Source organism: Ananas comosus, linkage group 20, assembly GCF_001540865.1.
Source record: "Ananas comosus cultivar F153 linkage group 20, ASM154086v1, whole genome shotgun sequence".
Classification (NCBI taxonomy): domain Eukaryota; kingdom Viridiplantae; phylum Streptophyta; class Magnoliopsida; order Poales; family Bromeliaceae; genus Ananas; species Ananas comosus.
In genome coordinates this window covers 6,495,028-6,522,633 of record NC_033640.1, presented here as the reverse complement: position 1 = coordinate 6,522,633, position 27,606 = coordinate 6,495,028, and the positions used below count along the sequence as shown (strand labels likewise).

General features: G+C 39.6%; 2 long non-coding RNA genes across 3 annotated transcripts; one reads left to right on the top strand and one right to left on the bottom strand.

Moving 5' to 3' along the window:
- On the bottom strand, positions 921-4,194 carry LOC109725985. The gene is made up of 5 exons (XR_002220393.1): positions 4,000-4,194; positions 3,830-3,923; positions 3,635-3,739; positions 3,383-3,556; positions 921-1,123 (listed from the first exon to the last, which is right to left on the bottom strand). It is a non-coding gene; the product is annotated as an uncharacterized LOC109725985 (long non-coding RNA).
- On the top strand, positions 23,953-24,671 carry LOC109725998. 2 transcript variants are annotated; one of them, XR_002220395.1, is made up of 3 exons: positions 23,953-24,023; positions 24,283-24,514; positions 24,634-24,671. It is a non-coding gene; the product is annotated as an uncharacterized LOC109725998 (long non-coding RNA). The 2 variants fall into 2 exon arrangements; XR_002220394.1 differs by having other exon boundaries at positions 24,631-24,668.

The following is a 27,606-nucleotide window of genomic DNA, read 5'->3' as shown; positions in this document are numbered from 1 at the left end:
ATCACTATGTAAATATATTTTTTATAAACATTTAAATTTAGTTCTAAGATATTCAAATACCTCTAGATCACTTCAACGGCTCCGATCATACGAGTTCGAATCTTATTATAAAACCATTTGATATGACAAATGCTACTATCCTATTAATAGATAGTAGCCTCTAGCATATATATATAAGTATAAATAGATGAGACTAGAATACTTAAAAATGAGTGCAACCCTATTGGTGCTTTTTAAGGTTCTAGCCCTTGATCTACTCTTGATTATAATAACCATCTGAAGTCAAACACTATTACGCACCCTACCTACCATCATCACAACCTACATCCTCCATCTCAAACCTGTTAAAACCAGAAGCACCAGCCTTTGTCGATTGTCCGCGAAGTGCTTTGATCACGTAGTCTACTCAACTATATACTTACTATATATATAATATATATATATATATATAAGGAGGGGACCTTGAATTATCTATGTAATAATAAAATGCTGCTTTCTATCAGAGGGTAATTAACAGCCTTGACGAAAAGATAAAAGTAGGGTCAAAAGATATTGAGTCGGTTAGAGGTAGTGTTCCCTTAGGTTGAGTGTCCCCACATGGTTTTATACGTATTAATCCAGTTAAAATAATGAAAAAGAGTGATCCAAAGGCTAAAAACTGGTATCCCTTCTCCGGACCCGCGCGGCCTAAATCACCCCACCAAAAAATCCTCGAACAGCGTCTGCGACTCGCACGGGGGGCGGGCGGGAGAGCGAGAGGGGGGAGAGCTAGCTACATGATAGCGCCAGTCCTAACTTAATTATATATGATGTTATGCTTAATATTGAGATGATAAAAATAATATTAGTCCACCGCAGCCTACCGCCAGACCCCTGGTGAGCGGAGCGGCGACGATATCTCTGCAAGTGTACACCAGGCGTCTACAACCAACATAGTAAAAGTATAGCATTTTAACCAGGTAATCAGAGCAAAGTTAAAAGTTGAAAAACTTATACAACACAGTATACAACACTGAACTAAACTGCGTAAACTTGTAGAGATTTGTCTATTTAACATCGAGAAGGTTCTAGCTAGCCACTGACCCCTCGCCAGGAACCCTAGCCTTTCCCGCTGTGGAAGGCTCTGCATAAAACAATCAACAAAAGGGCATGAGAACTATTAAATAATAGTTCCCAGTGGGTAAGCCGCCGAGTGTGGCGAAGTACACCACTAGGTCAACTGAGGCATGAGTAAACAACAAGAAATAAGCAAAGTAAATGCAACAAGTAAATGAAGTAATTCAACTATCGCATGCCTCAACAAGATATGTCTTAGATACTAATTCATCATGACAAGTTCTATAAATTATGCTAATTATCAGCTTAATCAGCTATATGTCATGCTATATGCAAGATATCATTATTATAATTTAACTAGCTAATGACATCATGTAGCTATTTTTCTATACTAACAAAAGTATAAACATTCAGATACAGTAACTAGTAAGACCAACAGGGATGTCAACTTCTTAGTATATTCATTATTAGGTATAATCAGCTAATGATATAAAGTATCCTTACTATTATGTCCATCTAAGGTTAAAATTACTTTTATTAACCCAATTAATAAGATACTTACACAGGGTAAAGTCCCAGCCACGCCGTGCCTACTGGCCCCGTGGAAGTTAACACTACCCACAACAATCCACTTCGGCGCTCAATTTCGTACATAAGCGAGCAATCTGTCGCTAGGCTAACTCCGGAGTGCCGACTTGTGGGGCGCGACCCTCACAAGCATGTGCGAATGAGCACATTGGCATGCAAGCGTAATCCATAGCATAAGTATCACAAATTCATCATGTCTCTAACATGGAATTCAACTCGACTCAAGGTCGACAATTTACACTAAGTCATAATCTACTATCAACTACTTGGTGACATACTTCTACCAATAGATAGTAGGATTTAAACAAGTACATGCTTTACATCGTATTAATGTTTCTAATGGGCTATACCCGCACTCTCACATATAATTTTCTCACTACTCCCTATACATAAGGAAAGTGGTTTACTAAAGTTATACTCAACAACTCATTCTAGTGTTCCTATAACTCATGGCACATAGTCTATAGTTCTATATAAATTTTCACTATCTGGAGTAAACAAGTATTAGGCAAGTACTTCTACTTGACTACACAGTGAAATCCTCATATCCAATTCTAGTTATTTAACTAGATCATATTCACTAGTATAACAGTCATGTTATGTTATAATGCCTAGTTCTAGTTACTTGACCAGATCATATATATATAAGAATATGAAATTCATGCTGTCTCTATTCTATGAAAGCAACAATCAACCTATTAATCCAAGTATGCGAAACATCCTCTACTGTACTCTTAACATGACTTTCATAAATGCATCAGTATGTAACTTCACTATACATAGTGTTGGTGTAAATATTCAAAAAATAGAGGTTAGCTACAAAATAATTAAAAAAATATCAACGAGTCGATCAAGCCGAGGCACGGATATCTCGCTCTCTTTAAGGAGATTCAAGCCCTCTGCGGTTGGCAAAGCCTTTGAACCGATGCAGTAGAGCACTGACTTGTCCCCTCCAAGATACAACGGCTCGACCCTCGTCGTGTGGCTTCACCAACTTTGCACAAGTAGATGAGCCCAAAGCTCCACCAAAAGAAACACCTTTCTTTGTCCTTCTCTCTCTCAAGTAGAATATAGATATTGTAGTTTTGTTTTTTATGTTATGTTGAAGTGAATAGAGAAGCCCTCTATATATAGGCTTCAAAAGTATAGGTTACGAAAGTATTAAACCCATAGGTTACATAGTTAGTGCTATAGGCGTTTACGAAAGCATAGGTTAGGTTTCAATCAAAGTAGAGTTATGAAGTAACTTGCATTCCTCCATGAATGCAAGAGTATAAGTTATCAAAAGATTATTAAAATCATATTAATAATAAAATGTAACAACACATAGTATGCTAAGAGTTCTGTCCTCATGTCTACAACATGGAGTTGCAGGAATTAATTCAAAGATAAACCACTAGAATGCATCATTCACTTGGTTATACATCTAAACTAGATGCCGTAATCATAGCTTTCTATCCATTCATTCGTGAATGATGTCCAACTTAACTTGTTTACGCAAGTATACTGATATCATGTAATGCATGTTAAACAAGCAAATGATCTATATATGCAAAGCCATTTCATAATTCTCCTCTACTCCATAGAGGTTTTCTTTTACCCGATATACTATGCAACTTATACAAGCACCAATCCATTCCAATGTACATATATTCACATGAATATGCAACCATTCCACTTTCATAATGTCATAGAAGACATAGAGGGAATTCACCCAATTTGGTAAGGTCAAACCCACCAAATAGCTGACGCCTCTCGTCGACTCCGCAAGCAAGGACAATCCGTAGCTTCCAAGCACCCTAATATAGTGTTAATGCTTGAATCCCCACTTCGGTTCAGGTTGGAACACCAAATCCAACCTTTGAAAGCTCTCAAAACTCAGCTAAACAAGATCGAACGATCCGCTGCGAACCTGCTGCGAGCTAACATTAAAAACTGCTTCAAAACTACCATTATCACATCTAACTAAAGGACTACTAAAAAAGTATACCTTCCAACAGCTCCACTTGAGCTTTTCCTTGAGTTAGAATGGATAAACCATAGCCAAAACCACCTTCAAAAGTCATCCAAAGCTTAGCCACAGAGTTCACCTATCCTGCTGTGAGCAATCACCAAAACAGCATCGCTACTAACATTACTATCACTACTTTTAACATTAAATTAGAGAAAATAGCTAGTTAATCACCTTTCAAACTTCAACTCAACTTGTCCTTGGATTATGGTTGAAGAATCACAGCAAAACAACTCCTCTATAGCTATTTTAAACTCCCTCAAACCAGCTGGTAATCAACAAACCAAGATCAAGTTCACTCTCACTACTATAGCATAAAACTTGGAAGAAGTTGAGTAGTATACCTTTCTAAAGTTCTCCCTCAGTAATCCCCTGTATTAGGGTTGAAGAACACTGCCAAAACACTTCTTATACCCTTCAAGAGCTACCCCCAAGCCTTCCAAACCAGCAACAACAAGAGAGGGGAAGAAAATGAGCTCAAGTCACCTAATTCCTATTCAAAGAGAGAGAAAACCTAGAGAAAGAAAGTGAGAAAGGTGCAAACCTTCTCCTCTGAGCTCCAGCAACCCTTAAGCAGCTGCAGGGGTCGTGCTGAGCTATTAAGGATAAGATTTGGAAGTAAAAAGACCAAAACAGCCTTGCTGCCTCGTAGCTGCTTGTGTTGGTACCGGTATTCCTACATGCTGGTACCGGTACCTTGTACAAAGTGCAGAATTTGTGTTTGCAATGCACTTTTTCACTTCCGGCCTCTTGCTAACTCCAATAACTTGCCGAAACCTCTCGACAACCTTTCAAAAGATGTGGAATAGTTCCAATTACCATTCCCACACTCGAACTTCGCAATTTGCCAAAGTTCAGCATACTACATGTGTATATATATATATATATATATATATATATATATATATATATATATATATATATATATATACTATATTCGTCTAATATACCTTATTAGTACGATCGCCTTCGTACTCATAAGTTGTTTAGATGATTAGAGCTTCCGAATAGATGATCCATACCGTTAAACATTATCCGGAGCATTTAAAACTTCTAGAAATTAAATTTTATAATTTTTCAATATCATTACTTTACGATCAAAAGCTGACAAAATGACAATTGAACGGCTGGTGTGGATATTTGCTAGTTTAACGGTGAAAAAGAATCAGAATAGGTTGAATTTTGATAGAAAATTCTATCACTACCTAAATAAATCAATAACATCGATCTTAAATTAAAGGTCCATCATGATATTTTTCCATTTTAGGATGTCGTTTGATTTAACCATCATTTTATACTTGCTTGATGGACTCATATAATTTTAAAAATTATGAAATTTATTTTCTAAAGTTCAAATACTGTAGATGCATGTTTAACGGTGTGGATCATCGATTTGAAAACCCTACTATCAAAAACAATTTATGATACGAAGGGCTCTAACTATATAAGATATAGTAGTCATACTTCTCTCTCTTGTCTCTCGTCTCATCCGTCGCGTGATCTCTCAACTCCCTCTCCTCTATATAAAATATATAGCTTAACATATTATAAAGAGAGAGAGTAGAGAGAGAGAAAGCAGAGAGAGAGAGAGAGAGAGAGAGAGCGCTAGGCTGGTATACTATCGGTAGCATGAAGGCCTCCGTGCTACGAAGTTGTTTTCAATGATGTCGCTTTCAAATCGACGATTGGCTCCATTAGACTTGATCTACACTATTGAAAGTATTTGAAAATTAAATTTCATAATTTTTCGGTATTATTTACTTATCAAACGAGAGGTCTAAAAATGAACGGCTAAAAATAAAAATCTCATAAAAAATGATGATAAAAGACTTGAATTTAAGATCAGAGGTACAGATCTTACTCTAAATAGTGAAAAGAATTTTCTATAAAAATTTTATCAGATTTGGATTGTTTTACACCGTTAAATTCACAAACGCATCACATCTATCATTAAAATTGTCAATTTTGAGACCTTTTAATCACTAGCCAAATGATATCGAAAAATTATGAAATTTAGTTTCTAAATACTTTTAATAATATAGATCAAGTCTAACGGAGCTGATCGTCGATTTGGAAGCCACATCATTGAAAACAATTTGGTAGCACGGAGGCCTCTGTAATTAAGGACTTGATTTATGTAACGGCTTGATTTTAGGGATGCCTTAGAATCAAAGTCTATATATATATCCTTGTACCTAAGTTTTTAAATGAATAATAAAAAAAATGGTACAGTTATTACATATATTGTAACATGGTATCAGAGCCAAGTTGAACTTGTGCAAATCTCAAAAAAAAGAAAAAAAATCGACGTCGCCTGCGTCATCGCCGTCCTCTGACTGCTCCGTTGCTACTGCTCACCATTGCTTGCCGCTCAGATCTATTCATTGGTTGATCAAACTGCTTCCGTCGCCGAGAACAAGACCAACCTCAGATCTAGATCTGAAACCAAACTCAGATCTGCCCAACCATTTGAAGTCACCATCAACCTCATCCTTTTGCCTCTGCTGCTGTCACCAATCCAACACCGCTCCATCAACCATAGTAGTGATTTTTTCCTCTCAGGTGGCTTCCAAACCTTTAGAATTGCTGCACGAGGTTGATTCTTCTTCGTAAAGAGAAGAAGTTCAATCACGCTGCTTCAAAAGAAAAAAAAAAATGAGTGAAGAAAATCTTGAATCGGCTAAGATTAAATCCATTCCAGTTGTAATTCAATCTGATGGCGTTTTTAATGCCGGAATCATCTTGACTGAATCAAATTACGATATATGGTCTCAACTGATGGAAATGCAAATTGCCGAAAGAGACAAGATCTCATACATTCGTGGCAAGACTAAGCCACCTGCAGAATCTGATGAAGGCTATGAAAAATGGTATGTTGAGAATCAAAAGGTCAAACGGTGGCTATTAATGTCTATGTCTCCCGATATTATGAGGCGTTATTTATGCTTACCTACAGCCCACAGCATCTGGACTGCCTTGTCCATGACGTTCTATGATGGAAGTGATGAGTTGCAGGTCTTTACTCTGAATCAAAAGGCTTTTTCTGCAAGACAAAATGGGCGAATCCTCTCTGTGTATTATGGAGAATTAATAGAACTCTTCCAAGAGTTGGACCATCGTGATAAGGTGGTTATGAAAGATTCTGATGATGTCAAAACTTACCGCCAATCTATTGAACGATTAAGAGTTCATATTTTTCTTGCTGGATTAGATGATGCCTTTGAGTCAATCTGACGTGAGATTTTGCGAAAAGACCTAGTACCGAACTTGGAAGAATGTTACTCATTAGTTCGACAGGAAGAAGTACGGAGTATCACCTTGAAAGGTGATTCCAGAGCATCTAAACCTAGTGCCATGGTGGCTCGGAATCGATCTAGTCAGGGTCAACAACCTCGAGCACAACCTAACACTGGTAGATCGACCAAGGATGTTGACACGTCTTCATACAAGTGCACTTATTGTCATAAGATTGGCCATACCAAAAGTGGCTGTTTTGAACCGGTGGGCTATTCGGAATGGTGCGATCCTAGTCGCGCGAAGAAAAATCACCAAAAACCTTCCACTGTAGCAGTTGCCCAAACAAAAATGGAAGATGAAATCACTGACAACGCCTCGGCATTGGTAATTGCTGCAGACAATGGTGGTAAGGTTTTAAATATTTTAACGCCTGTTTTCAATAATGCATGGATAATTGATTCTGGTGCAACATATCACATGCCATATGATTCTAGGCAGGTCTCACCACTCAATCACTCTAACCAAAATTTTGTCTCTACTGTAAATAGATCTTCGATCCAAGTCATTGGGGAAGGATCTTTACCTCTCACCAACACATTAAATTTAGATTCAGTCCTAGTTGTTCCATCTTTAGATTATAATCTCTTGTCAGTTTCTCAAATAACCTGTCACGCCCCGGGGTCTCTTTGTAGTTTAAAAGCATTGCGGAAGCGTCCAAATTTTTTTTTTGAAAACCTGACCCCAGGGTATGCCAGATCGGCCACAAATACAGGAAGTCAACTGTTCACACGGACAGAGTCTCCCCTGTATTTACACGGCGTTGCACAAGTACAAAGTAGAGAAATAGGATACAACCACTCCCACTGAACATACAAATATCCATACATTCATAAGTTCATACACCATTCATCACAGGTTCATATACAGAGTCTTAATCATAAAACCATGACTATCATTTAAAATATTTCATACCCGGAAACCTGTTTTGAAATACTAAGTTACAAAACCACGAGAAAACCCTTTTAAAACTGTTTCCCACATGGAAATCTTTTCCTTTTTAAAACACGCTACCACGAGGGGTAGAAAACCATTTTCAGTTTACAAAACCATAAATCCTTTATTCAGGAAATCCCGATTATTCAAATATAATAACAAAACTGAAAGATCTATTTACAATAACTGAGCTTAAGCATTTTGGGCCGGTGGTTGGGCCCAACGAGTTATTGTTGCCAGTGGGCTAGGTCGTTACATTTGGTATCCAAGCCAATTCACAAGCCGGAAATGTATGGCGAGTCTCGGCTACACTAGGGTCTGAAAGATAAGGTGATAGACTATACCGGAGTCTGAATGATAAAGTAACCGGCTATGCCAGAGTCTGGATGACAAGGCTAGCGAGACGAGTCTCACATCGCCTGGTGATCTTGGGCTGTGTGTGTGATTGGACTGACGAGGACGTCAGGACTTTAACGGGGGGAGTTTGTCACACCCCAATAATCCCACATCGGATATGAGGGTATATAAAAGACTTAGACACTAGTAATAATAACTGAGCTTAAGCATTTTGGGTCGGTGGTTGGGCCCAACGAGTTATTGTTGCCAGTGGGCTAGGTCGTTACATAACCACTGCCTTATCTTGTATTGTAATTTTTTGACCTGATTTTTGTATGTTTAAGGACATCAAAACCAGGATGACAATTGGTTGTGGTATTAGACAGGGAAAGCTATATTACTTGGACTTGGAATCAAAGAATACTAAAAGCTTACAACAAGCTCTAGCAGTGGGAGGTTCTTAAGACAGGAAAAGAAAAGAAATATGGCTTAGACATTGACGGTTTGGGCATGCTTCTTTTGGATATCTCAAAAGATTATTTCCTAGTTTATTTACAGATGTTGATATTTCTAGTTTTCATTGTGATACTTGTGAACTTGAAAAAAGTCACCGTGCTTCGTTTCCATTACGATTAAATAAAAGTCCATTTCCATTTATGATATTCATTCCGATGTTTGGGGTCCATTAAAAGTTACTACTTTGGGTGGGTCACGATGATTTGTAACGTTTATAGATGATTGTACCAGAATGACATGGCTTTGCTTGATGAAATAAAAAAGTGATGTGAACTCGATATTCCAAAAGTTTCATAAAAGGATTGAAACTCCGTACAATAGGAAAAATCCAAATTCTTCACAGTGACAATGGTGGGGAATATCATAGTACTGAATTTCAACATTATTTGGAAATACAAGGAATAATCTATCACACCACTTGTCCTACCACACCTCAACAGAATGGGGTGGCCGAGCGAAAAAATCGACACTTGTTAGCTATTGTTCGAGCTTTGCTAATCGAAGCCCATATGCCTTTGTCTTATTGGGGAGAAGCTTTAACATCTGCAGCTTATTTAATCAATCGGGTACCTTCAAGCACTCTCAATTTCAAAACACCGTTCCAAACCCTTAATGACACGATTGTTACTCCAACTGTCTCAAGTTTAACCCCTCATGTCTTTGGATGTGTGGTGTTTGTACATTTACACAAGCACCAATGCACCAAGTTAACTCCTCAAGCATTGAGATGTGTTTTTGTTGGATATGCAACGCATCAAAAGGGGTATTGGTGCTATCATCCTCCAACATGTCAATTATTTATCACAATGGATGTTGTTTTCATGAAGATACAATGTATTTCTCCAAACCTGAATTTCAGGGGGAGTACCAAGAGGAAATTCGAAGTTTGGATCATGATAACGAAGATGTCAAAAATTTGGAGATAACTGATATGGCATTTGATTCTTGGAGTACCAGTTCTCAAATTGGTATGATATTAGATCAAAATTGTGATGAGAACCAAATAACCGAAGAAGTGGATCATTCTCCAACTCAGCGAGAAAGTGAGATTCATGAAAATATAGCTACATTCCCAGTCGACATATCACACCAATCGTTAACTGAAGATGTCCCTGAGCCACACAGAAGACAGCTACCACAACGTCATACTAGAGGTATTCCTAAATCCACATATGAACCTGAACTTTCTAGCTAGTAAAGCAAAATATCCCATGAGTCATTATGTGTCTAACCATCGTTTGTCAGAATCGAATATGTCATTTGTGAATCAATTATCTGCTGTATCTATTCCTAGCAGTGTGCAGGAAGCCTTATTTGATCCTAGGTGGAAAGAAGCTATGAACGAGGAAATGAAATCTCTAGAAAAAAATGAAACATGGGAACTAGTTGATCCTCCATCAGGAAAGAAACCAGTTGGATGTCGGTGGATTTACACTGTGAAGTACAAGGCTGATGGCACAATTGAACGCTTTAAAGCGAGACTAGTAGCAAAGGGATACACTCAAACCTACGGGATTGATTACACAGAAACCTTTGCACCTGTAGCCAAAATCAACACGGTTCGTGTTTTGCTATCTTTAGCTGCGAACTTGGATTGGCCCTTACAACAATTTGATGTAAAAAATACTTTTTTACATGGCGAATTATCTGAAGAAGTCTACATAGATCTTCCACCAGGATGCATGATACCCGAAAGACACAGCCAGAAGGTTTGCAGATTAAAAAAATCATTATATGGATTGAAGCAGTCCCCTAGAGCATGGTTTGGAAGGTTTACAAAATCTTGGATAGCCTTTGGCTATCATCAGAGCAATGCAGATCATACTCTTTTCCTCAAAAGACAGCAAGGTAAGATAACTGCGCTCATTATATATGTGGATGATATGGTGGTTACAAGTAATGATCCCAATGAAAGGAAGGCCTTACAAAATTATTTGTCCAAAAAATTTGAAATGACAGATCTAGGCTCTCTGAACTATTTTCTTGGGATTGAAGTATCCCGATCTAGAAAAAGGATAGTTCTATCTCAAAGAAAATATGCTCTAGATCTATTACGAGAGACTGGTATGTCAGCATGTCAACAAGTTGATACACCAGTGGAAGAAGGTCTAAAGCTATATGTTGAGCCTGATCAAGTACCAGTTGACAAAGCAAGATACCAAAGAATTGTAGGGAGATTATTGTACTTATCTCACACTAGACCAGATCTGACGTATGCCTTGAGTATTGTCAGCCAATTTATGCATAATCCCGGAGAACAACATATGCATGCAGTGATTCGCATTTTGAGATACCTAAAGTCTGCCCTAGGAAAAGGAGTATTATTTACTAAAAACACCAACCATCAAAACATAGAAGCCTATACTGATGTCGATTGGGCTGGCAATCTAGGTGACAGGCGGTCTACTTCTGGATACTTTACCTTTCTAGGAGGTAACCTTGTGACATAGAAAAGCAAGAAACAAAATGTTGTAGCTCGCTCAAGTGCAGAAGCTGAATTTAGAAGCTTAGCAAATGTACTTTGTGAGACATTATGGTTGAGACTCCTTTTACAGGATCTAGGTTATTTATCTGAGCAACCTATCCAACTATTTTGTGACAGCAAAGCAGCATGTGACATCGCGCATAATCCAGTTCAACATGACTGCACAAAGCATGTCGAGGTCGACAAATTTTTCATTAAGGAAAAGTTGGATGGAAGGATCGTGGAATTGCCTAAGATTCGATCAGAGGATCAGCTAGCGGACATCCTTACCAAAGCAGTTTCAAGTCGAGTATTCTTAAAATTTCTAGACAAGTTGGGCATGTGGGACATCTATGCACCAACTTGAGAGGGGGTGTTAAATAAGGCAGAAATTATATGTGATTACACTTTCCTAAATTAGATTCTATAATTAGGGACTTGATTTATGTAACGGCTTGATTGTAGGGATGCCTTAGAATCAAAATCTTTATATATCTTTGTACCTAAGTTTTTAAATGAATAATAAAAAAAATGGTACAGTTATTACATATATTGTAACAGCCTCCGTACTACCGATAGTATACTAGTCTAATTATATATATATATATATATATATATATATATATATATATATATAGAGAGAGAGAGAGTTGAGCTAGAATACTATCAGTAGCAAACGGGCTCCGTTGCCACACATTTGTTTTTTATGATGGAGCTTCAAAATCGATGATCGGCACCGTTGAATATAATCTATACCACTTGAAGTATCTAGAAATCAAATTTCATGCTTTTCCGATATTGTTCTCTTGTCCATCAAGTGGGCGTAAAAATGAACGGCTGAAAATGAATATCCTCTAAAAAGTGATGATAGGAATATTGTAATCAAGATCGAGAGTATAGATCTTATTCTAAATAGTTAAAAGAATTTTCTAACTAAAGTTCAATTGATTTGGATAGCTTTACACCGTTAAACGAGAAAACGCCTCATATCTACCATTAAAATTACAAAATTTGAAATCCTTTGATCATTAGGTTAATGATGTCGAAGAGATTTGAAATTTGGTTTCTAGATACTTCAAGTGATATAGATCATGTTCAACGGTGCCGATCGTCAATTTAAAGGCTCCATCATCGAAAACAAATGGGTGGCAACGGAACCGGTTTGCTACCGATAGCATTCTAGCTCAACTCTATATATATATATATATATATATTTCAAGCTCTATCCAGAAATGATTAGAGATTCTAAAATCAAACATCGTAAGCAAATTGTTTGAGGCCAGTCCATGAAGTGGGCACGTGAAGCCCTACAAAAATCAATTACTTAACGTGGACAGCAAAAGCTATACACATTGGTATAAGACATCTATATAAAGCAAACACCCATTTAATTAGCTCGATCTCTCCTCATCCAAATTCTATCTCTTCCTCTAAATTAATCAGCTACTACATTTTTATCTTCGTCTACACACATTAATTAATTAGAGAAAAAACCCACAAGTTAGATCCAAATTTAATTATTCATCACTATTTGGACTTGTTTGGAATTAATGCAACTAGAGGTAGGGGGAGCTGTAGAGGCGCCGTCTCCGACGCGAGCGATGGGAAGGCGATCCACCAAGGAATCGCTTATGTTCTTATGATTGTCGCCCTCCTCGTCGCCTATCTTGTTCATTGATTGATAATGGCTATTTAGATAATTTCTTTTTTCTTATCTTTGGTTCATCATTTGAATAAGCCTAATGGTGCCTTTTAAATTTTAAGCCACGGGTGATGAGCACTTGAAGAATTAATTAATGCATTATTATTGTAATTAATGTTTTTTTTTTTTTTTTCATTGTTGTTTAATTTGGAGCCTTGAAAAGTGCAACCATGCATGCGCTAAAAGTCTTGGAGTGCGCCTTATTGGAAACCAAGGTAAATTAATTTATTAATTATTTGTGCTACTTTGTTTGTGGTAATTAATCCAGCAAATGTACCAATTACATTGCTATATTTGCAAAATACAAAGGGATAAAAAAACATGTGATACGTGGCAACAGCATCATGGCCGAGGACTAACTAGTTGCTTATCTTCGACCAGGAAAGCAACAGTGACAAGAAATTTTTTGGCTATTTTTAGAATTTGGTATGAAAAAGGTGTTTGCATAGCCAATAAGGAAGAAATGCTGTGTGTTAAGTATCGAAAATTGAGCCGGATTTCTCAACATGTTGGGCAACGAATTTTTAGTTTTTTTTTTTTTTTTTTTTTCTAAGAAATATATTTATTTTTTTAAAAATAAACTTAGCTGAAAATGTGAATCAATTAAAATTTAAACTTAAGATCTCGGATAACAACCACCAAACTCTTACTATTTGCATTAGGGACGGTCTGTTAGGATTCGGCAAGTTGGGTAGTAATCTGAGTAAAATAGTGACACCACAGGATTGCAGCTATATCAAAAAAAAAAAAAAAAAAAAAAAAAAAAAAAAAGAAAAAAAAGAAAAAAAGGTTTCATGATGCCGAGGAGGCGAAGCAGGGTGTTAGAAGAGAAGTAGAAGACTTTGAAGCACAAGGATAGTCCTTAATTTTGTGGGTGGAAAAAGAAAAGACTTCAAAGATGCCAAGAATTGATGAAACGGTTCGAGTGGGGAATTGGAATTAGGATGTATGAAATCCGATGATGAGATCCACGGCGGAGATAGCTACGAAGGCGATTTCTGGCAATGGAATTTGATTTGTCATGAAGGCTATTTTTGGAGATGAAATTCGTCGTTGAGGTGATTTATGGTGAGATTTCTATGGAGAGAAAGTCTTAAATAGGAGGGAGGGGAAAGAAGTTAAAAGAGGAAAAATGACAAGATGGATGAATGATGCTCATTACTATCAAATATTTCGACTAGACCAATCAAAGAGACGGGTCGTGGGTGTGAAGGAAAGGTTCAAAGTATCAATGATCGAAATATCAGGAAGAGTTCTATTTTTGCCCCTGAGGGACGCAATTGTTGATGCTAAATTTAGATTTTAGGAACCGGTGGAGATCCTCGTGGACTTAGAATTGGATTGGAGAGGTAATAAATAACTCAAGTTAGATGGGAAGAGAAATTATTTTTCTAACATTCAAAAATTCAATTAACTTCTTTGAGAGAGACACTTTATAGAGAGAAATAGTAGAGTCGTACAAGTAGCATTCAGTAGTTTTACCGAATGCTACCTAGTTTTAGTAGTTTTATCGACTCTTCCTAAAACAAGTGGCAAAGGGCTTGATGGTTGGTACCCGAGGCCCAAGTTCGAATTCTAGTTAATTCACATTTCCAGCTAAGTTTATTTTTAAATGAAATAAACGAAACTGGTAGCGTGCTACCTATTTCTAAAAAAAAAAAAAAAAAGTTTTTCTTTTTTTTTTTTTATAAAAAAAAAATTAGAGTAACAATGAGCCACGGTAGAGAGTCGAGAGGATAAGACTTTTTTCTTTAATGACGCTTCTGACAGATCGTATATGTTTTATTATTTAATTGTAAGTTTGTGACTACTAGGGTTGCTATCAAGTTTATTTTCATCTAGTGTTCAAATACTACTTTGTTCACACCTTAGATTTCAATTTAGATTAGATGCTACTCTTTTTTATCTATGTCCCAATGTTTATATATTACTTACATGCGTGTCATATATATATATATATATATATATATATATATATAAATTATTAGTATAATATTCCTACTATGCTATGTATACGAACGCTCCGTGCTACCTAAAGTGTTTTCGATGATGCGGCTTCCAATCGACATCGTCTCCGTTATACTGATCTACATCTATGAAAGTATTGAAAACTAAATTCAATTTTCACATCATTTGACGTAGTGAAAAAAAGATCTCAAAATCTAACAAATTTCAATGGCCATTTGGTGTGTTTGAAGTTTAACGTGTAAAAATTCAATCAAACGATAAAATTCTTATAAAAATCTTTAACATTTAGATTAAGATCAATATATCTGATCTATTTAAATCTTTATTAATATATATTTATGAGATTTTTATTTTAGCCGTTTAATTGTAAAGACCTACTTGCTTGAATAGTTAATATGCGATCAAAATATGAAATAGTTTTCAAATACTTATATTGTAGATTCGAGCAACGGTGCCGATCGTTCGATTTGGCATCCTGCATCATCGAAAACAATCTGGTACACGGAGCTTCGTCTACCCGATAGTATAGCGTAGTCTAACTGCTCGTCTCTCTCTCTCGTCCGATAATAATATATATAACATAGAAGAAGAGAAGAGAGAAGAGAGAAAATTATGCTACTTATACCTATCCTATATACTAAAGCCTGAACGAATTGAGTTTCGACCGTGTTGAAAAAGATGTCGTAGATAGATAGTAGTATCCGGCTAAAATATAGTGTCCCTATGGTAGGGTGGTTGTTAAAGTATAATCCAAACGGGGTGAAAATGATCAATAGGTAGATTTAATGAAAAACCAAATACAAGTGCTTGTAACGAGTATTATCGATAGTATGCACCGACTCTCTTCTCTCTCTCTCTCTCTTTCTCTCTCTCTAATATAGTATATATAATAATATATTAATCATATCAAGGATTGAGAAAAATTCTTTTTTTTTTTCATAATCAAATGTAATACACTAATTTTGTCAAAATTGCGAAATCGATGCTGACAATGAAGTGAATTATTTCTAGCATGTTCAAATGACTTGAGAATTTTTGTGGATCCACGTAAAGATTGATTGAGGCTAAAATAAAAGATGCATGAACCGGCGAAAAAATCACATTTTCTGCTTTGGGGGTATTTCGTACGCCATTTATTGTGTACCGTACAGCAAAGCAGAAACTGCATTTTGGTATTTTGGTAAATTTCACATAACTTAATCCTTATCCATTACCCAGCACGACCTGATTTCGTGAAGTTGATTGATCTCAGAAAAGGCTTCTTCACCTCTCTCTTTCTCTCTGCTCTAGGTTTTCTCTCTCTAAGAGAAAATCCGGCGCATTCGTAGAGCCGGTTCCGCGCCGCGCTTGTTGTTCGCCTGGTTGCGACTTAAAGAGGCTTCCAGCACGTGAAAGAAGCTTTGCTGTTTTTCTATGAAGTTATGGTGCCAGGGAAGCTGAATTTCATGTTTACGAGAGGTAAGCAACTCGAAATTCTCTCTAGTTCCGTTTATTTAATTTGGACATCTTTTCGTGTATGGCTTCGAACGGATTTACGGATGTTACAGCATTAAAGAAGGATCTTTGTTGGCTGCTATTACCTTCATTGAAAAACTCTGTTGAACTTGCTTTAAAGCTTAAAATGTTAATTATAAACTATACTCAATTTCGGAACTATTTACGTACCCTAGTCGAATATCAAACATTGGGAATTTTTACTTTCGCAGCATCTTCGAGTCTACGTATACTGAAACTGCACTCTAAATCTGGTGGAGGTATTCTAACTGACGGTAACATGGATTCTCCAAGTTTAAAATGAATCCAAAGATTACCGACATATTTGCTATTAATGTATGATTTTGATGTCGTGTTGTGTTGATCGCAGGGATTCGACTACCTTTGGTCATCCTTTGTTGCTTTGAACCTTTAGAGCCTAATTGATGTACTAAAGTGAAACAAAATAGCGATTATGTTACTACTTAATACTAATGTGATTTGACGCCGAAATCGGACATTCGGCCGTAGATTAAGCCCGATATCTGACGCTTCTTTCAGCATGTAGCATGGGCTTCGTTGAGGCCGTTGTGGGACTTCTGTGGATACTTCGACCTAGTACTAGTGGGTCGACCTTAACAACAAGTAAAGCTCCCTAATGTTCTATATGTAAATAGAAATATCTTATTGCTTATGATTGATAAAGGGCTTGACATTCATCATCATAAGATTGAAAATATTCGAAATAATCCTATAAATAGAGAACACTATAACTGAATATTTACATTTATAGTCATTCAGTTGAATGACTAAATGACAAGTGTAGACACATAAATATAGAACAATCTACATTTCTCGACTCACATAGAACTAGAATGTCCTGGACTATTTATAGCTTATACTTTATGAAAGATTACAATACATGTATTTATGCTTTACCTTACATGTTACAACTATATTACTCAGCTTGTTACTATTCTTGTATTGACATTCCGATCAAGATCGAGGTTTCTGAACTTGCATGTGAAAATATGACAAATTAAGACATGTGGATGAATGAACTGCTTGCTTGCCAATCGTGCTCATTCGGCACACGCTTGTGATGGGATCCCCCCCCCCCCCCCCCCCTACTCCCTCCAAGCGCACTTGCCGGAAGTTGGCCTAACGACAAAAGTTGCTGCCCGTGCGGATTGGTCGAATGGATTGTCAGTGGGAGTGTAACTACCACGGGCCATTAGGCGCGGCGCCAAGCTGGACTACCTTATTGTCCTAGTTAATGAAAATGAAAGGTGAAAATGATAATATATGTAATAGAACTGATAGTCTCAATTGGATGACATAGTAACCTTAACACTTTATGAGTATGTTATGGTTATTTATAGTAGTTTAGATACTTCAATATTCGGTTGAATTCAACACTGGCAGAAAATCATAATTACATGTTGCTTACATACTCATATACCTGTAGATTAGCATAATTACTATTATCATGCAAATGCTTTCGCTTTCATCTTAGTAATCATGAGCCTAGTGTGTAATTCGCCGAGGCTGGCGGCTACCCACGGAACTATTGTTAATATTCTCACGTCTCCCCTTTTATGATTTTTTACACGAGAGCCAAACTACAGAGAGGCTAGGATCGTTGCAAGAAGTCGCGCACATAGTCTAGCACTACTAAGACAGTGCATCGATCCCTTTACTTCGGGGCTACGCCATGATGTCCTTAGTTAAGAGACTACCATTGTACTAACTTTTGTATAATCCCTACTGAGTGAACTGTATTGGATCAAGATACTTTAGTTTGAATAACTCATCTTTTGTGAGATCGGACATAACCCTTTACCTATTGTTGATATTTGTGACGTACTGGCTCTGAAATCGAGATAAGAATTCTCTATGAATCTTCTCTATCAGACATTGCTTGTTGATATCCCTATATACTGCAGGTGTATGGCGGGTCGTGCACGTCCGTTATGCTTCCGCTGGTACCTCAGCGTGACATTATAGTGGTATCAGATCCTAGGGTTAGTCTTAAAACCCTAGCAAACCTAGCTGGTGATCTATAAGGATATGCTCTCTAGAGATATGGTTAACGTTGAAGGTTGTTATTAACAATATGTTTGATTGTACTTAATATACTACCGAAAGATAGGAATTTGATCCGGGATTGCAATTACTAAACTTGCAGAAAGGTCACGTTGGCGGCCTGACAGAACGTACATCGAAGTTAGTATGCCTTACTCTTCTCATTGCTTTCGCTAATTATGTTAATCCTAAAATGAAGGATTCAGATTAAGGAAATGTTGACCTACTTTTTTTTGTCTGGCATCGTTTAAAGATGCTTGACTCTTCGTACCGGCCGGCATCATGAGGCAAGTAATCAAGGGAAGTGGGACATTCTGTTACTTCGGATCTAGGGGATCCATGAGTTGGACAGGATCAGCTTGCGAAACTGACAGATTGGATTGCTCATCAGCTGCGGCCGCGCGACGTAGATGATGCCGCGCGTACGCAGGAAATAGGATAAAGTATATGATTAACTATTGCAACACGACGATCTGACAGGGAGATTCCGATCCTAATACCTTACAGTACCGACGGGATGCGACCGCAGAGCACATCACACGTACGATCACCCCCCCAGTACTCCGAGGCAGAGATCGACATGAAAATTATACACCGACCAGTACACTGTAGCACATCAGGACATATTACCCGATAGGGGCTGTTGAGGCACGAAGCGGAGATGGAGCAACTGTAATGAATTCCGTCGTTGCAACCGCTGCGTTCTGATGGAAATTGAGAAAACAGATTCACTGGTGTCGAAAGCTAAAATGCACATTGGAAACATTCTATATAACCCTTCGTCGAGGATCGAATCGAGTTGGTTTGCGACGCACCCACCTTGGACGGCGAGCTTAAGGTGTGGTGGACATACGGAGGACCCCTTGCTGATTTTGTCGCTATCCAACTGAACAGTTCGACAGGACTGTTGTTGACGACCATTCTCAAGTGTAAAGAAGACAGATGACAAGGGATCTGACGAAACCTAGGCATGGGGACAGGACAGTGGCAGAGTACAGAGCGTAGAGTTCTCACCGATTAACTCACTGGCTTCCTTTTTGTGTTAAGTAGATGATAGGACCAAGCTTCAGCATTTTGAGTAGTTTGCGACGCTTGGACGATTTTTCGAATGCAGCGTCAAACCTATCCACTTACCAGCATTAGTGAACCTGGCCTTGATCGTTGAAAAAGGCAGAGATTATGAAAAAAAGACGTTGTTATAGAAACAGTGAAAGATCCAACAGCAAGAGCATGTCATAACCTTTCAGGAACCACTGACATATCCAAGGGGACATGTCCAGTCAGTCGAGGTCGAGTCTTCCATCCCTGACACCCAGCCGTCTCTGACAGCACGCTGTATTGTTATCGTGGTGGCCTCACGTACCGCCACATCATTTGGTCCAACAGCGTGGGCAGTGCTTTCTTTCGGGCCAGAGGCCACTTCGTCACAGATGCCCGACGAGGTTCTTTGCCTTCACCACTCGCCGACTGCACCTCATCTTCAGCTCCGAACCAGGACCCCGACATCACCATCTCCTCCAGTCGAGGCGACCACCAGGACACGCAGGTCAGAGAGTGTCGCACAGGTTCGAGTGGGCGGATGTATCCGCCTAGACTGAGACCCGCAGCAGAGCACAGGAGGTCGTAGCAAAAAAGGATATTATTATGGTCTTTATATATTCGGTTCCGGCATTATTGATAACTGTGCTTCGCATCTTTATTAGTCGGCAGTTTGTCTGAGTTACATAGCATTACCTTTAGCAACCTAACTTTGCACACTGGTCACGATTGATGTACCGGACCATACCTAAGACGTTCGTGATTTTTTGCCCCTGCCATTGGTAAGGCGACTGATTATGCCAGTGTAATTACTACAATACACAAACTAAGTGAGGTTGACTTAGTATGTATGGATTCTTGACATCATGTATTATGCCGACCATAGATGCACTAACATAAACTTGACCTTTAGTGAACCTGGTCAGCAAGAAGTTTTGTTTATAAAGGGTGGCCAGAAGTTCATTTTCACAATGACCATTAGCTCCTCAGCTGAGCACGACAGTGATACGAGAAGATTTGTACCAATTTCTAGCATTCTGTAGTAGCAGAGACCGTCAAAAGATGATGATATTCCTGTTGTGGTCAATAAGAATTCGTGATTGTGTTTCCAAGCGAATGCCGCATGCCAACCTGATAGGGATGTTGAGTTTGTGATAATCTGTCCCGGACTACCTGTTCAAAAGCACCTTATAGAATGGCACCAGTGCTGAATTGAAGAGTCTAAGCACAGTACAAGAATCTATAGATAAGATTTATTTCTGCCGATTGATCGCCTTGGGACACCGGGTATATGTCAAGAAGAAGGAGGATCTCTTCGATGTGTGTGGATACAGGAAATCAACAAAGTCACAATCAAGATAAAATATCCATTGCCAATTGATACTTATTCAATCAATTCCAAGATCAAAGTATACTCTCCAAGATTGATTTGCAAATCTGGAATAATCAACATCAAAATTAACCCTAGAAGATGTTTCTAAATGCTTTTAAAACACTGTAAATGGCATAAATATTAACAGTCAATCCGTTGATGACTAAGCCTCAGCGCCTTAATGGGGACTTAATGAACCGTGCTCTTTAAACGCTATCTAATAGATTTGGTCGTGGTTCATTACGATACTGATATATTTCTCGAATACAAGGAGTCATAAGACCACTTGAGATTAATTACAATAGTCGAGAAAGAATTATTGCCAATAAAGAATACAATTGCTTCAAAATGGCAATTCTTCGGGCCATGTGATTTCAGAAACTGATACTGTGGATCCCCAAGAAATTGAAGCGGATTAAAATTGGGCCTTAGACCGACCAGTGCACAGAAATTCGAGTTCCTTATTGCAGGGATACCTACCGGAAATTTAGAGGATTTGCAAAGATGTCTACTCCTCTCACCGATCTCACACATAAAGGAGACTAATTCTGTGAACGAAGCCTTGAAAGAACTTCAAAGCTGAAGAACTTGACTACCTTGCGCCCGATCTGCACTTGCCTGTTACTGAGAGTGGATATGTGATTTACACGACCGTGCTAAATGGATAGGGGTGTCTAATGCAAATGGCAAGTAATCTTATCCATCTCGCCAGTATTAAAGGATTATGAAAAGAACAACCCACCAAATGATCTGAATTGGCACTTTGTATTTATGCTTTAAAGCTTGCGCCACTACCTCTAACGGCGACGTTGCGAATTTAATACAGATACATAAACTTAGAGTATTGTTTACCTCAAAAGAATATAAAACTTGAGACAACAGAGAGGTTAGAGTTTCTCAATATTATGATTTGACCATCCTCTAATCATCCTGAAAACGAATAGTCGTACAGATGCTCTAATCGAAAATCGACCGAATAAATTGCATGTCGATAACAATAGCAACCACTGTGTAAACCGGAAATAAGCAATTGACTTTGAAAATTTAGCCCTTTATACCGCCTTTAGATCCTTATGGGGGGGGTGGGCGGGGGTGGAGTTTTTTTTTGACCGCGCCCGAAAACGTTTTTTTGTTGTATTTGTTTGGAAAAAAAAAAAAAAAAAGGGTTGTTTGGTCAACAACGCCTGATCGATTTGCTCGAATTAAGGAAAACAAACTCAAGATAGAATTCCATGCAGAAGATTCGAAGATAATAATTCACTTGATTTATCATTATATTTCGATTTTCGAGTTATATGATCAGTTGGATTGTTGAAGTTCGTTATTAGCTTTGTGTACGGCAATTCTTATAAAGAATAGATCTTACATAATATCCATCGGCGCCGTAACTGTATTACGGTCCGGTAACGAAAGTATAAGGATTTGAAGTAACTTACTGTGCCTGGAATGAAAAAGGAAGTTGCGGACTCGTGCTAGCTTAACGTCAGCAGGTTAAAGCTAACATCGACTCCTCGGGAAACTACAACGAGCTTACCTATACCATGGGAAGTGAGAGATCACTATTGATTTCCATCGTTGATTTCGCTCACAAAGCAGGTTATGATCTAACATTGGGTAATTGTGGATAGATTGACTAAATCTGCCCACTTTCTTCCAATTCACACAACTTGGTCAGGAGAGAGGCTCGCACAAGTGTACCTTGATGAAATTGTGCGATTACACGGAGTACCTGCTTCTATTGTTTCGGATCGAGACACCCGATTCGTTTCACATTTCTGGAAGAGCTTACAGGAGGCTATGGGTACCCGACTGGATTTTAGTACTGCTTTCCACCCCCAGAGTGATGGGCAGTCTGAGCGTACTATCCAGACCCTTGAGGACATGTTGCGGGCCTGTGTGATTGATTATCAAGGCAGTTGGCCACAATTCTTGCCTATGGCTGAATTTGCCTATAACAACAGTTATCACGCCAGTATTCAGATGGCACCGTTTGAAGCCCTTTACGGTAGAAAGTGCAGATCACCACTTCATTGGAGTGAAGTGGGTGAGAGATTGGTTTTTGGTCCAGATGTATTACAAGAGGCTGAAGCTAAAGTTCGGCTTGCACGAGAACGTCTACTGACAGCTCAAAGTCGACAAAAGAGCTATGCGGATAAACGTCGGCGAGAACTGGAATTTCAAGTTAGTGATCATGTATTTCTAAAGGTTTCCCCAACGAAAGGAGTTAAGAGATTCGGTATTCGAGGGAAGTTGAGTCCTCGATTTATTGGACCTTACGAGGTGTTGGAGCGGGTAGGCCCCGTAGCATATCGACTTGCTTTGCCGCCGAGTCTCTCAGGAGTACACAATGTGTTTCATGTATCGACACTTCGAAAGTATATTTTTGATCCAACCCACATATTGGAAAGTACTCCAGTGGATTTACGAGAAGATTTGAGCTTTGAGGAGCGTCCTGTGAGAGTCCTTGCTCGTGAAGTAAAAAGGCTTCGAAATCGCGAGATACCATACGTGAAGATCCTTTGGAGCAATCACGATGAACGGGAAGCCACTTGGGAACTGGAGAGTGCAATGCAAGAGCATTACCCCTACCTTTTCTCGACGGAATCGTGAGGTAAATGATTACAAGTTTCGCGGACGAAACTTCTTTTTAGGTGGGGTGAATGTAATACACTGAATTTTTGCAAATTGCGAAATTCGAGTGTGAGCAATGAAGTGTGGAATTATTCTACATGTTCTAAATGACTTGGAGAAGTTTGTGACCAAGTTAGAGAGTGATTGGAGGGTTAAAAGTGAGAAAGTGCATTGAACCGGCGAAAATCAGCATTTTCTGCTTGGTGTACCGGTACAGCCATTATGGTGTACCGGTACACAATGCAGAAACGTGGCAGTTTGGGTATTTTGGTAATTTCACATACTTATCCTTATCTACTTGACCCAGCACCACCTGGGATGTTCTGTGAAGGGTGATTGAGTTCAGAAAAGCTTCTTTCACCTTCTCTCTTTCTCTCTCTCTAGGGTTTTTCTCTCTCTAGAGAAAATCCGTCGATTCGCGCCGTTTCCGCGCCGCGCTTATTGTTCGCTAGTTTGGCGACTTAAAGAAGGCTTCCAGCACGTGGGAAAGAGGAGCTTTGCTGTGTTTCTATGAGGTTACTGCCAGGGGAAGCTGAATTTCAGTTTTAGAGAGGTAATCAACTCGATTTCTCTCTAGTTTTCGGTTTTATGTTGAATTTGGACATCTTTTCGTGTTAGTGCTTCGAACTGGATTAGGAGGTGTTTACAGCAGTAAAGAGGAGCTTTGTTGGCTGCTAATTACCCATTTAAACTCTGTGGAACTTGCTTTAAAGCTTAAAATGGTTAATTAGTAAACTATACCTCAATTTCGGAACTATTTGACGTTTACTTAGTCGAATTGATGCAAAATTGGGAATTTTTCTTCGCAGCAGGTCTTCGAGTCTCGTTGAGCTGAACTTGCACTCTTAGAAGCTGGTTTGGGAGGTATTCTAACCTGAGGTAAGCAGGGATTTCAGTTAGAAAACTGAATTCGCAAGATTCCGACTATATTTGCTATTATGTGATGATTTTGATGTCGTGTTGGTGTTGATCGCAGCGGGAGTTCGACTGACCTTTGGGTCATCCTTGGTTGGCTTTGGGAAGCCTTTAGAGACTTAATTGGAGGTACTAAAGTGAATCAAAACAGCGATTTATGTTACTACTTAATACGAGATGTGATTTGAGCCGAAATCGGACATTTCGGCCGTAGATTTAAGCCGATCTTGACGTTTGTTTTTCAGCAGCATTGGGGCTTCGTTGAGCCGTTTGTGGGACTTCTTGTGGATACTTGGAGCCTAGTACTAGGTGGGTCGGACCTAACCAGAGCAAGTGAAACTCCCCTATGTTCTATATGTAATATAGAAATGATCTTATTGTGCTTATGTGATTGATAAAGGGCTTGACATTCGTCATCATAATGTTGAACATATTCGAAATGAAGTCTCTATAAAGTAGAGAACACTTATACATGGAAGTATTTACATTTATAGTCAATTCAGTTGAATGACTTATGAACAAGTGTAGGATGCACTTTAAAGTAGAGAACAATGACATTTCTCGACTCTAACGTAGAGAACTATGACATGCTCGTGACTATGTTGATAGTGCTATATTAGTGAAAAGATTATCATGACATGTGATTTAGCTTTACCCTTACATGTTTACAATCTAGTGATTACTAGCTTTTGTTACTATTTGTGTATTGACATTCCGATCAGAGGATCGAGGGTTCTGAACTTTGCATGTGAAAATATGAAAATTGAGACATGTGGATAATGGACTTTGCTTGCTTGCCATCGTGCTCATTCGCACACGCTTGTGAGGGTAGCTCCCTCCAAGCCGGCACTCCGGAGTTGGCCTACGCGACAGTTGCTCGCCCGTGCGGGATTGGGTGCCGAAGTGGATTGCCGTGGGGAGTGTATACTACCACGGGGCCATTAGGCGCGGCGCAAGCTGGACTACCTTGAGTTGGTCCTAGTGAATGAAAATGAAAGTGAAAATGATAATGATAGTAATGAATGAGTATCAGTTGTAGTGTACAGTAGTACTTACACTTCTATGAGTATGTTTATGGTTATGTTTATAGTAGTTGCGATACTTCAATTATTCAGTTGATTCATCACTGCAGAAATCATGATTACATGTTGCTTACATACTCATTACCTGTTAGTATTGCATAATTATATATCATGCAATTATTGCTTTCGCTTTCATTTAGTACATCATGAGCCTAGTGGTGTAATTCGCCGAGGCTGGCGGCTTACCCACTGGGAACTATTGTTAATAGTTCTCACGCCCTTTTTATGATTGTTTTTACAGAGCCATCTACAGGAGAGGCTAGGGATCGTGGCAAGGGAGTCGCGCCTAGCTAGGCACTACTAGGAGCGTGCTAGTCGATCACCTTGTTACTCGGGCTACGGCCGAGGGTGATGTCCTTATGTGTAGAGAGACTACCATTGTACCTACTTTTTGTATACCCAGTACTGTATATTTACTGTATGGATCAGATACTTTAGTTGTGATACTCATCTTTTGGTTGAGATTTCTGGACTATACTCCTTTACTCTATTGTTGATAGTATTGTTGACTGGTACTTTGCTCTGATATCGAGATAGAATTCTCTATGATCTTCTTCTTATCGACTTGCTTGGTTGTAGACGCCTTATATACTGCAGGTGTATGGCGGGTCTGTGCACGTACCGGTTATGCTTCCGCTGGTACCCGGGCGTGACACAAATAGACCTCGAATCCTCTCCAATACTTACCCAACTTGGTAAGGGAGACAGTCAACGCAACCAGCGAAAATAAATCCTCAAACCGCACTATTTCGTGCACAAAATTCTCAAGGCGAGTCAAGTAAGCTCGCACTCCAAGGGTACCAGGTACCCACTCCAGCTCCCCACTAAACAAGGCCAATCCATTTGTTGGCGCACAAAACCATCACACGTGGTAGGGTGTTCGAAACGACACACCCGATCAACAGATCATCCTGCCTGCGTCGAAGATGTTCAACGCTAACAATTTCTCGGGTTGGGTCACCCCACACTCGGTGCGTCCTCGATCTCACGATCCAACGCGTGGCTTCCCACGCTCCGGGGTCTACGCTCGGACTACCGTCCTGACCGAAACTCTGCCCTACCCGTAGGTACCGGGCTGCTATCACACACAGCTACTGCGCCTGCCCAAAGGGGCCCAGGCTCCACAGTCCACAAACGGTCTAGGCACGGTCGTCTCCAAGCACCATCCGGCGAACAGCCGATCAAGGGATGCAACTAATGCAACCCTCGTGAGATCTACCAGCATAACGAAATATGCTACCCACAACCCGCAAAACAACCGCCCAGCTCGAGGGGCTACCCAACATCGCAAACAGCGAACAAACGAAATACCATGCAACTCGGCAAATAGCCGATCAGAATATGGATGCAATGCACCAATAGCGAACAATGCACAACTCAAATGCTACAAAAGGGACTGCTACTTGTAGTCACAAACTCGGCTGCTGCCGCCTCCTCAGTCTGGGCCGTATACATGTGCCCGCTCGGGGCCTGTCGTGACCCCTCCATCTGTCTCAGGATGGGTGGCCTCCCGGCCTGATAGTGAGTAGAAGGCGTCCCCGGGATGGAACCCGGCAATACTGGTGCCGATGCTGAAGATGGCGCTGATACTAAACCTCTCGGGTAGTCTGACTGGAAGTGACCCTCCTGGCCACACGAGTAGCACCTGCCCTGCCTCAGTGAGCACTGTCGCGGCTAATGACGACCACCGCAGATCACGCAGCTTAAAGTCTGACGACGCTCGGATCCTCTGTGCCGTGCTGATGAGCCACGTCCTCGCGACTGGCTCCGGTTCCTGGAACATCTTGGCGGCCTCGCAGAGTGCATCTGACTCGCACCCTCAGTCGCGGCCCCTTGCCTTTTTCTTTGTACGACTCTTCTCGACGCTCCTGCCAGTCTGCTGCGCAGTTTTCCACTAGGAGCGCGCGGGTCACCACCTCTTGGTAAGTCCGAAGGTTGGAGGGTTGTACCAACTAAAAGATCGACGGCCGAAGTCCTCGCTCGAAGATACGAGCCTTATCCTCGTCATCCCGCACAACAAAGGGCGCATAGCGTTGAAGCCGGGAGAACTCCCTCTCGTACTCGGCCAAAGTCTGATCCCCCTGGCGCATCTCGCCCAGATCCTGCTCTAATTTCCTCTTAACGCGGGCGAGGAAGTAA